Raw genomic sequence first — 11,284 nt, forward strand, 5'->3', positions numbered from 1 at the left:
ACCCAAGGGGACAATGTGAAGGAACTGCCTCACTTTGTAGGGCGTGCCATCAGCTTCTTGGGGAGCCTTCAGTAAGATGGACTCTGAGAAACTAATTTAGGGGCAGGATCTCTGGTCCTGAGTGCTGCGGCGCGGCAGAGCATCCGTGGATTGAGGCGGGGCCCGCCGGTCACCGGGGAACAGTCGCAGACGGTTTTACCTGATCCAGACACACAGGAGGCTGTTCCCGCGGGAATGGCAAGCCTAGTGGACTGGGTGAAAGCCACTGTGAGGCCTGTTTGCCCTGCGAAGGGGACTGTCGGACTCCCCGCACAAATGCCCAGCAGAGCACCCGGATGCAGCAGCTGACATGCTCTGTGTGCAGACCGCGGGGGACTGGCTTTATGATGACAGGGATATTCATCCGCTGAATACGCCCATTACCCAGGCCACGGTAAATGCTGTGATTAAGGGGGCTCTTCGTGCATGGGTTTCCCATGTGACGTTATTCCTGCACAATCAGAGAAAAATCCAAGAATTCTTATCAGATTTGCTGTCCCAGCTTTCCCATATGGGTCTTGCTGATACCAAGGACATTAAAGTAATTTAAAAGAACATAGACAGAGACAGAAGCAAGAGTCAAAGAACTCATCAGGGTGGGAGATTTTGGAGGAAAAATGGGATGAATGTGGCAAATACTGATGATAAGACAAAGGTGTTGATGCAACACTATCAAACCTTAGGCGAACCAATAGAACCCTCTGCCCATCTCCTTATGTCAAAGGGCTCTGTCTTAGTCTGTTTGTTCCGCTACAACAGAATACTGCAGACTGGGTAATTTATCAAGAACAAATATATGTTTCTCGCAGTTCTGGAGCTTGGGAAGTCCAGGGTCAAGGGGCTGCATCTCGCAAAGCGTTACTGCTGCCTCATGCCATGGTGGAAGGTGGAAGGGCAAGAGGGTGCACAGAGCGAGCAAGGGGAAGCGGCTGGACTCATTCTTTCATAAGGAACCCGCTCCTCGGGATCAACAAAACCATTCCTGTGACAACAGCAGTAATCCGTTCATAATGGCGGAGCCCTCATGACCTAATCACCTCTTAAAAGTCCTTCCTCTCAACACCATCGCATTGGGGATTGAGTTTCCAACACATGAACTTCGGGGGGGACATTCAAACCATAGCTCTGTCAAACCAGGAATTTTTAGGAACTCAAGAGTGAAATACATCCATTCATTTCACTGCACAAATACGGATGAATATGGACTGAAATTTTTTGCTGGAATGATGGGGGCAAGCTGGTCTATGCCCCATGGAGCTTCCATTCCAGTAGCAGGGCCAGGCGTTTCGATAGATGACTGGAATTGAAATAGAGAGCGCTCTGGACACCCACCAGGAAGGTCTGGCCCCACCTGGGCATTGGAGAGCTGCCCTGATGAAGCCGTGGTCTGAAGGACAACGGGGCTAAGAGGTATGGAGGGGCAAAAGAACGTTCTGAGCTAAGGAAGCGCTGAGGTATGAAGCCAGGCGAGGAGTTAGTGAATAAAAGAGAAATCTATGATGTTGTCAGACTGCTCAAGAACTACTGATGCCATTTCCACACCTTCGAAGGGTTTGGTTCATAGGATCCTGGGAACAGCATACTGGTTGTGGCCATCTCCACAGTAAGCAATCTGGTAGATTCCACAGTTTTACTTTCTGAAGGTTATGTTTTACCTAAGAGGAATGCTCTTTTTGCACTTGCAAAAACACAATATTCAACTGCTTTGTATAGCCATGTAGCTTCATATAAGATAAATTTCCTATATCCCAATATATTGACTGAGTTTTGTATTGTGTGGAAATAGTTTTGCCCTGAGATGCTGTGAATTCTTTTTATCAGAATTTAGAATGTTAAACATGGGGGGGAGTTGGAAGCCTTTTATTGCCAAGGAAAAATTGTATGATATTCCATATTTGAATGTGTTATTTCATTACTGATGTATTGATTTCGTCTTTTGTTGTTTGCAATGACTAATATTTCAGAGTTCATAATTACAAATTTTATTTTGAAGACTTTGTAAAAAATATAATTGTCTCCTTTAATTTATGATATTGAATTTTCAAATAAAATAAGAAAGCGAGGTGGTTGAGGTCCTGGCCAATGCAGTAAGATAAGGGGAAAAAAATTTAGGGAGTATGAATAGTGAATAGATGATTGTCTTACATACAACATTCATAACAATCAACAGAAAAACTAGTAGAACTAATAGAAAAGTTCCATAAGATGGGCAGGTAAAGTTCCAAGAAACAATAACCACTAGCTGTTCTACAGTCAAAGAACACCCAGTTGGAAAATGTAATGCAAAATAATCCCTACCAAAACTATAAAAATTTTACCCAACTCAATCTACAGATTCGACTAATCCTAAGCCTAATGGAACTTGAAAAGTGAAATCTAGAATTCTTATGAAAAATAAAATAAATAAAATCTGCCAAGAAAGTTTTGAAGAAGAGGAAGAATGACAGCACACTGTCCTAGCACATGCCGAAGTAGCCAATGACCGTGAAATAAAAATTGTGTGGCTTTGGCACTGATGAAGGCAACAAGGGGATTTAGTACATGTCAAAGGCCACAGTCCAAAAAAGTAGATAAAGAATGGCTTGCTTTTTAAATGGTATTGAAACAACTATCTGTCCATGTGGAAAACCTGCAATCTTTTCCTCACATCACACATGTTTAAGTATTTTTGTATTGATTTAAGGTCCTAAATGTAAAAAATAAATTATAAAAGTACTGAAAGAAAGAAGGGAGTATATTTTTATAATTGTTAGATGGTACAGTATTTACTAATTAGGACATGAAATACAGAAGCTATAAAAAGTAATAAATTGATGGATTTGGGCCATTTAAAAATTTAAACTTCTGTATAATAAGACATCATATAAAAGTTAAGCAAGTAATGCCAGAAAAATTTTTAACATAAACAGGAAAGTACCAATACCCAATGGGGGAAAAAATGCACAAAGGATGTGAGTGGACAATTTAGGTACTAAAAAATACAATGGTCAATAAAAGATGCTCTCCCTCAATAGTTATCAGAGCAATGTACATTAAAACAGTGAGATATTATTTAAACTAATTAAGTGGGAATAAATATTAAAGATTAGTAACATCCGGTGTAGATAAATGCATTCGTACATACCTGGAATGGGGAGGAAAACCATGCCCCCTACACAATTTTGGTAGGAAATTGGTACAGAATTTATAGAAAAACTGTTTGAAAGCATCTATCAAAATTTACAATGTACCTGTACTTTATGGCAGCAATTATATTTCCAAAAAGCTATCCTATACAAACACTTACGCATGTATACACAGGTATTTGTAGAAGTATTATTCATCACAATGAAAAATGGAAATCTTATATAAATAAAAATAAATTTTAAAAAACAAAAAAATTTAAAAAAGAAAAACAAAAATAGAAACAACCTACATATCCATCAAAAGGGAAATTTAAATAAACTATGGCACCTTCATGCTATGGAAAATTATGTAGTGGTTCAAAAGAATATTAGGAATTACAACTCAGGATGGCAGACTCATCACACTTCCCTGCCTCCCACCTCTCTGAGGCCTCCTGATAGAAAATCCAGAGGCAGAGGAGTGAATAAACGCATAATATTGAAGCAAGAATGAGGTGGTGCTAGGGCAGGAGGAGTAGTGAACAACAGATGAATTTAGTAAACTTCCGGAAGACATCCCAGCGGACAGCACATTCACCTACCACGTTACTACATTACGAATTAGTTGCAAGACTGAGTAGGTAGGATGGAGGACAGGAGCGAGCCCTGAGGCTAACTGGGCGAATTGACTGCTCAGGTTGGGTCTCTCACTTGCTCCTGCACCCTTCTCCCCACCAGAAAAAGAAGATAAATGGCATTTTCTCAATGCAAGAAACAGAAATAGATACATGGATGATAGACAGTTGTTGTCTAAAAACACCAAGTAAACTCTCCAGGACAAAGGCAGGACTGCAAGGGTAAGTGTTCCTTACTCCGAGCAACACCATGTTTATTACAGGGCTCCCAGGGGACACACGCTGAAGTGGAGTCCACTAGTCAGCACAGTCAGTGTGTGGCTCCTTGAGCTCCTAGTCAAGGCCCACTCTGGAAAGATGGAGGGTTGGGAGTCTTGATCTGCTTCCAAGACAACAGAAAATAGACCAGGCGTGGTGGCTCACACCTATAATCCTAGCACTCTGGGAGGCCAAGGCGCTTCAGCTCGGGAGGTCAAGACCAGCCTGAGCAAGAGTGAGACCTCCTTTCTACCAAAAACAGAGAAAGTTAGCTGGGCTTTGTGGTGCACACCTGTAATCCCAGCTATTCAGGAGGCTGAGGCAGGAAGACTGCTTGAGCCCAGGAGTTCGAGGTTGCAGTGAACTATGATCAGGCCACTGTACTCTAACTGGGGCAACAGAGGGAGAATCTGTCTCAAAAAAATAAGTAAATAAATAAAAACAGGAAAAAATATGGGTGGGTTATTGAGCCCACCTTTAACAAACAACCAAGGATCACCATGCACTAAAAAAGAACCAGCAGTATAAAGGAGAAATATCTATACAGTCATCCACCTGTAACTACCAGAATATATTCTGAGAAATGCGTTGTTGTGCAAGCATCATAGAGTGTGCTCGCACAAACCTAGGTGGTGTAGCCTGTACACACAGTCTGTGCTCTTAGGCCACGAACCTGCACAGCATGTTTCTGTGCTGAATCCCATAGGCAACTGTAACACGATGGGAGGTACTTGTGTGTCTAAACATATATAAACATAGAACAGGGACAGTAAAAGTGTGGTACAGAAGATTAAAAATGGTATACATCTGTATAGGGCACTTACCACCAATGGAGCTTGCAGGACTGAAGTCTCTCCGGGTGAGTCAGTGAATAGTGAGTGAATGTGAAGGCCACTGCTGTAGACTTTATAAACACTGTACACTTAGGCTACACTAAATTTATTAAAAATATTTTTTCTTTCTTCAGTAATAAACCTTAACATATTGTAACTTTTTCATTTTATAAACTTTAATTTAACTTTTTGATTCTTTTCTAATAACGCTTAGCTTAAGACACAAATACATTGTATAGCTGTACAAAAATATTTTCTTTTTTTTTTTTTTGAGACAAAGTCTCACTCTGTCACCCAGCTAGAGTGCACTGGCATCATCATAGCTCACTGCACCTCAAACTCCTGGGCTCAAGTGATCCTCCCGCCTCAGCCTCCCAGAGGGCTAGGATCACAGGTGTGAGCCACCGCGCCCAGCCCTCTTTATGTCCTTATTCTATAAGCTTTTTTCTATTGTTAACATTTATTATTTTCTTTCTTTTTTTTTTTTTTTTACTTTTTGAGCTTTTGTTTAAAACTAAGACACACACACGTGAACCTAGGCCTACATGGGGTCAGGATCGTCAGTGCCACTGTCTTTCAGCCCTACATCTTGTCCCACCAGAAGGTCTTCAGGAGCAGTCACAAGTGTGTACCTGTCATCTGGAATAACAGTGCCTTCTTCTGAAATACCTCCCGAAGGACATGCCCGAGGCCGTTTTACAATTACTGTTCTTTTAAGAAGTAGGAGAGTACACTCCAAAATAACAGTTAAAAGTACAGCATAGTAAATACACAAACCAGTAACAGTTGTTTATCATCATTATCAAGTGTTATGTACTGTACACAATTGTATGTGCTACATTTTTATGCAACTGGCAGCACAGTAGGTTTGTCTACAACACGATCACCACAAACGCGTGAGGGACACGTTGCCCTGTGATGCTAGGCCAGCCACAACTACAACACCTCTAGGCGACAGGAGTTTTTCAGCTCCATTATAATCTTACGGGACCACCATCTTATACGCTGTCCGTTGACTGAAACGTCTTATGTGGCATGTGACTTATAAACAAACAGGCGAGGGGAGGAGATGAGAAAAACTGATAATTTGAGGGAATGAGGGACAAGTTTACTAATCTCTAACATACTTGGCGTGAGCCAGGGAGACTTTTTTTTTTCCATAAAATGAAGCCGGGAAAAAGAGGGGAGGTATTGTTTAACGGGTGCAGAGTCTCATTTGTAGGGGATCGGAATATGCTACCCCAAAAATGCCTGTTGGGCATAATTATTATTTGGAACTGAAGACTCAATAATTGAGAAACAGCAAATACCACAGAAGCTCCCTGCCCTTCCCATCATTTGCCAAAAACCAGGCTTAGACTTTACTTCTTCCCAGAAGCAAGGTTTAGACTCTTAATCACCTAAGACTCTTACCAGCCCAAAGACAGCACCAGAGAGGAATCCACATAGCGAACCTTAAAATAAACCTTTATTATTCATAGTTTCCTCCACGTATTTACCTTTTGCTACCCCTAAAAGCCTAAAAAAACACTTTTTTCCTTTGTCTCCCCACTTCTCTACAAATGCATTACTCTTTAAGATGTTGTAGAAGCCCAGTTCTCAGCACCCTCTGTGTTACTCATCTCTGAGCGCTCCATGTGCACGCACAAGGCACACGTTGAGGAACTTCTGTTTGTTTTTCTCTTGTTAATCTGTCTTTTGTCAGTTTAATTTCTGGGGCCCCAGCTGGTGAACCCAGAGAGTAGTGGAGAAACTTTTTCCCTCCCTTACAGTTTTATTAGATGAAAAGAGTTCCGTGGCTAGGTGGTGCTGATGGATGTCCTTAGCGCCACTGAACTGTAAGCTTAACGTCCACAACTGGGAGTGGCGGTGCACTCTTGCCGTCCCAGCTATCAGCAGGCTGAGGGGATGATGCCCTGGGCCCCGGAGTTCGTGGTACAGTGAGCTATGATTGCACTGTGCACCCTAGCCTCAGTGACAGAGCAAGACCCTGCCTCTAAATAAGTCAGTAAATAAACAAATAAAATGGTCACAAGGGTCAATTTTATGTTACATGCGTTTCACTACAGTTTTTTAATGTTTTAAAAAACAAGCTATTATGAAAAATTAATAACAAAAAACAAAGAAAGTGCTCCTGACTAACTACTTGGCGTTGACCTCTTCGCACTGGCGATAGCAAAGCAGATGCAAATGGTAGTTGTTCAATTCCGCTTCTGGGAAGGCTGCTTAACGGGAGCACACGCTGGGATGCGCCCTTCGGTGCTCGCCTTCTCCTCTTGCCTGTCTGTGGAGCGGCTGCAGCTCCAACAGCTGTCTCGGGACCAGAGGGAAGGCAGGTGGGCAGCACAGAGGCCTCAACTCCGGCACCCAGCTGAGGATCTCCAACAACCACCACCGATCTCCACGTTGCTTTTTACAAATCCTTCAAGTTCAAGCCACTACTGTTTTGGGTTTGCTGTTCTATGCAGCCAAAGGCAATCCCTCACTGGTACATTCTCGTTATACCACATTCCTGTGTTGTGTTCCTGACAGTACCTAGCAGGAAGATTTGCAGAGTGTCCTCTACACAGAGACTTGCTGAACAACGGGAATAGACTCAGGGTTGTTATAGATTATGTCAAACAGAGAACAGCACCACCAAAGGCACTGTTGCCCTGAAGACCTAATCAAGGAAAACAGAAGCCTTCCCCAGGGAGGAGCAGGAAGAACTAACGACCTTGCACCCCTAAGTTACCTTCCATCAGTCCTGTCTAGGAGGAAGGTGGATGGATGATGTCCCGCAGACGAGGTAGAGGTCGTAAGACAAAGCCCCAACTGCGAATTTATGTCCTTCAGTCTCTTGGGAAGGAAACTGCCTAAAACCAATCAACTTATGGGCGTTAGTGCCAGCGAGCAGGTGACAGCTCACCCCTTGCTCAGTATAAAGCCGGAATGCCTTAGCTCGCTGGGAGGGAGGCCTTAATCCCTCCCTACGCTCTCCTGCGATGGGCAATTTCATGAAGACTGGAAGAGAAGAATTTACCTTCAGTCTTGGCAGCCAGTAAAGATCATTTATTCCATGGACATGGGAGACAAAAGAATTCTTAGCCATCCTCATTAAAAAGACTATTAGACCATAAAGCACACGGATCATGGGAGCATAGAGCAAATATCCAAGCTGCTCGTCCCCCTCTTTCATTGTTGAGGTCAGAAACTTTGGGCTGGAAAAGCTAAATATTTAGCAACTGATTTGGGAACTTAAATCCATACTTGGCAAGCTCTTAATAATAGAAGAAAAATGGATAATCTTGATATTTCCCCAAATAACTACACATTCACTATCACTCCCCCCCTGCCCGCCAAAAAAAAATAATCTGGATGTTCGGTTGTATTGTCTCTTTTGTTCTCAGCAGATGCGGTATTTACAGTTCTAACGTCTCTCTTATGAGGCCTGTGGTTTCAAGGCCGCTGCCCCTCCCACAGCCTCCGCCACTTCCCTTTCTCATTTTCTTCCTTGACTGTTGGACCCTTCACTCCAGCTCTCGAGTCAAGAAGAAATCACATTCTAATAAGAGGATCTAAAATGTTAATGTAAAATTTTATACATTCTCTATTCTGGATTTTATAGAGAACTTTTAAAAACAATAATGTAAACTGTATTGGGTTGATTCATTTTTTCCTATAAATTATATTTGATGTCTAGATAATGTTTCCCCACAGAACTCTAGCTCTCAAGATCATATATTGTCTCCATATAGACTCTCAAAGGCCGACTCCGTGCCTTCCCTCTGAAACAATGTAGGCAATACGCATCCAAAGCTCTGTCATTTTCTAAAGGTGACTAGGACCACTCTTGGCCCACAGTTCAGTAAGTCAAACACAGGGGCTGAGAAACCTTACAGAGAAAAATGTTCTTGGGCCTTTAGCATTTTTATTTGCTTGTACAGCAGATCAGTTTTCTTTCATGGCAAGAATTTTTTTTATTTTTTAATTTAATTTTTTAATATGAATAGCGGGTAGTGAGGAGCGGGGGTTCACTTTCCTTTTTTTTTTTTTTTCTTTAAGACAGTCTCACTCTGTTGCCCTGGATAGAGTACAGTGGTGTCATTGTAGCTCACTGCAACCTCAAACTCCTGGGCTCAAGTGATCCTCCTGCCTCAGCCTCCCTAGTAGCTGGGACTACAGGCGCACACCACCACACCTGGCTAATTTTTCTGTTTTTTGTAGAGATGTGGTCTGGCTATGTTGCTCAGGCTGGTCTCAAACTCCTGGCCTCAAGTGATGGCCTGCCTTGGCCTCCCAAAGTGCTAGGATTACAGGCATGAGCTACTACTCCTGGTCATGGGAGATATTTTCGATGGTGGATTATACAAGTAATATTAACATATTCTTACCTGATCTGTGTTTGTTCATATGTCAATCTAGCTTTTTATTTTCTCCTTCCCTTTCTCTTTGCAAAGAGTTGTTTAAATAAAAAATTAAAGGGGGAGCAGATGTGAAACTCTTCTGCATGTATTCAGTTTTTTTTTTTTTTTTTTTTTTTGAGGAGGGGACAGAATCTCACTCTGTTGCCCTGGCTAGAGTGCCGTGGTGCCAGCTAGCTCACAGCAACCTCAAACTCCTGGGCTCAGGCGATCCTCCCACTTCAGCATCCCAGAGTACTAGGATTACAGGCGTGAGCCACTGCATCCGGCCTGCAGGTATTCAGTCTTAAATGTGAAAATTAGTTGAGATAGATGGAGTGATTTTGCAGCATCCACATGCATGCTACTTAAACTCGGGGACATATTATGCACATGATCCCCGCCCCCCAGGCCTCTCCTCTGTTTCAGGGCTTCCCACCTCTCTTCCCTGCAACAGCAGAGACTGACTGACAGGCATGGCAGTTCTCCCTGAACCTTGAGAATGAGTAAGTAAACACTTGATTTCATTCTCCACTTTGTACTTTCCTACCAACCCCCCAGGGAATAACCAAATCTGCTCTCCTGAGTATACTCTTTCCCCAGACTTTGTTCTTCTGTGGTCAGGGAGTAAAAGATAACAAGAATTTGAGAACACTGTCCACTCTTCCATTTACCAGATCAAGAAAATGACAGCTCTCTCCCCTAAGTCACATTGGCCATAGTCCAGTTATCTTCAGGAAAAGCACCAGGAACAATAACCGGGCTACTTCTCTATTTCCTTCTCAACCACGTTAAAGAAAAATTATGCTGACATTTGTTAAGATGATAAGGAAGACTTTATTCAAGACTATTGGATTCTAAACAATGGAATATTATTTAGCACTAAAAAGAAATGATCTATCGAACCGTGAAAAGACATGGAGGAAACTTTCTGCTCAATTTTGCCATGAACCTAAAACTACTCTATTATTTTTTAATAAGGTCTATTTTTTAAAAAAAAAAATGCACTAAAGATGTAGAAGGATACCTTTATAGCAAATAGATTTGCTCAGAGCTCTACTGAAGTTGCTTCTTTACAATAAAATATTCAATCAAATAGCATTAAAAATAGTGCCGGTGATTGCGCCAACAGGATGAACTTGTGTCAGAAACGTGCTTATTTGAAAGTTAGTATGACAGCGAAATAGATATGCGCCGACAAGAAGCACTGCTTTTGTACGCTGTTCCCGTGACAAAGTAGGAGAAAGACGAAAACTCTGTGATTCTGAGGAAAATGTTAAAAGAAGGAAAGAAAATGGTGTTGTGAGTCATTTTTGGAATGGTCCTTCGGCATTGTCTTTTGCTTAACCCTTTCCTCGGACCCCTGTGGGTGTATCAGAGCCACCCTCTTGGTGTTCCTCAGGTCACAGAGAAGTTTCTGTGTCATCACCCTCTAATCTGGTCCAGGCATCGGGCTGGTATGGAGCAGGGGCTCGGCAGCTGCCCTCCTGAGAAGACTCCGAATCCTGTGTCAACACCACTCTGTGTAGACAGCGAACATCATGGCCATTGCCCATAAGCACCCAAGACCTTTGCAGTTGTTGATTATCCAGACCCAAAAAGATGAGGTGATAAAAAGAACATAATGACCATCTTCCTTTAAGTATCTGATGGGGCTTGGGACACTACCCCACAATATGGCACCTCGGCATTTGGGAAAACAGCTGAGCGGGAAGGTCATTCTTACCTTTCCCTCCCCCTCTCCCTTGAAGCAGGTCATAAAATCTTCTTTCTGGAGGTGCCCTCCCTACTCCTGGAGGAAAGGAAAGTCCTTATCTCTGAAGACACAGGGACACAGAGGAGAATCTGCGCAAACAGGCCTGGCTGAGCTCCCCTAGTTTATAACCATTCCTTCCCGTCACACTTCTGCATGACTGTTCACTCTTCATCAAACTTAGCATAAAAACGCACACGATTCCCTGTTTCTTTGGGTCTTTATTTCTGAAGGCTCCTGTATCATGTAAAACTTAAATCTGTGTGCTTTTCTCTTGTTA

Source organism: Propithecus coquereli, unplaced genomic scaffold, assembly GCF_000956105.1.
Source record: "Propithecus coquereli isolate 6110/MARCELLA unplaced genomic scaffold, Pcoq_1.0 Scaffold423, whole genome shotgun sequence".
Taxonomy (NCBI): domain Eukaryota; kingdom Metazoa; phylum Chordata; class Mammalia; order Primates; family Indriidae; genus Propithecus; species Propithecus coquereli.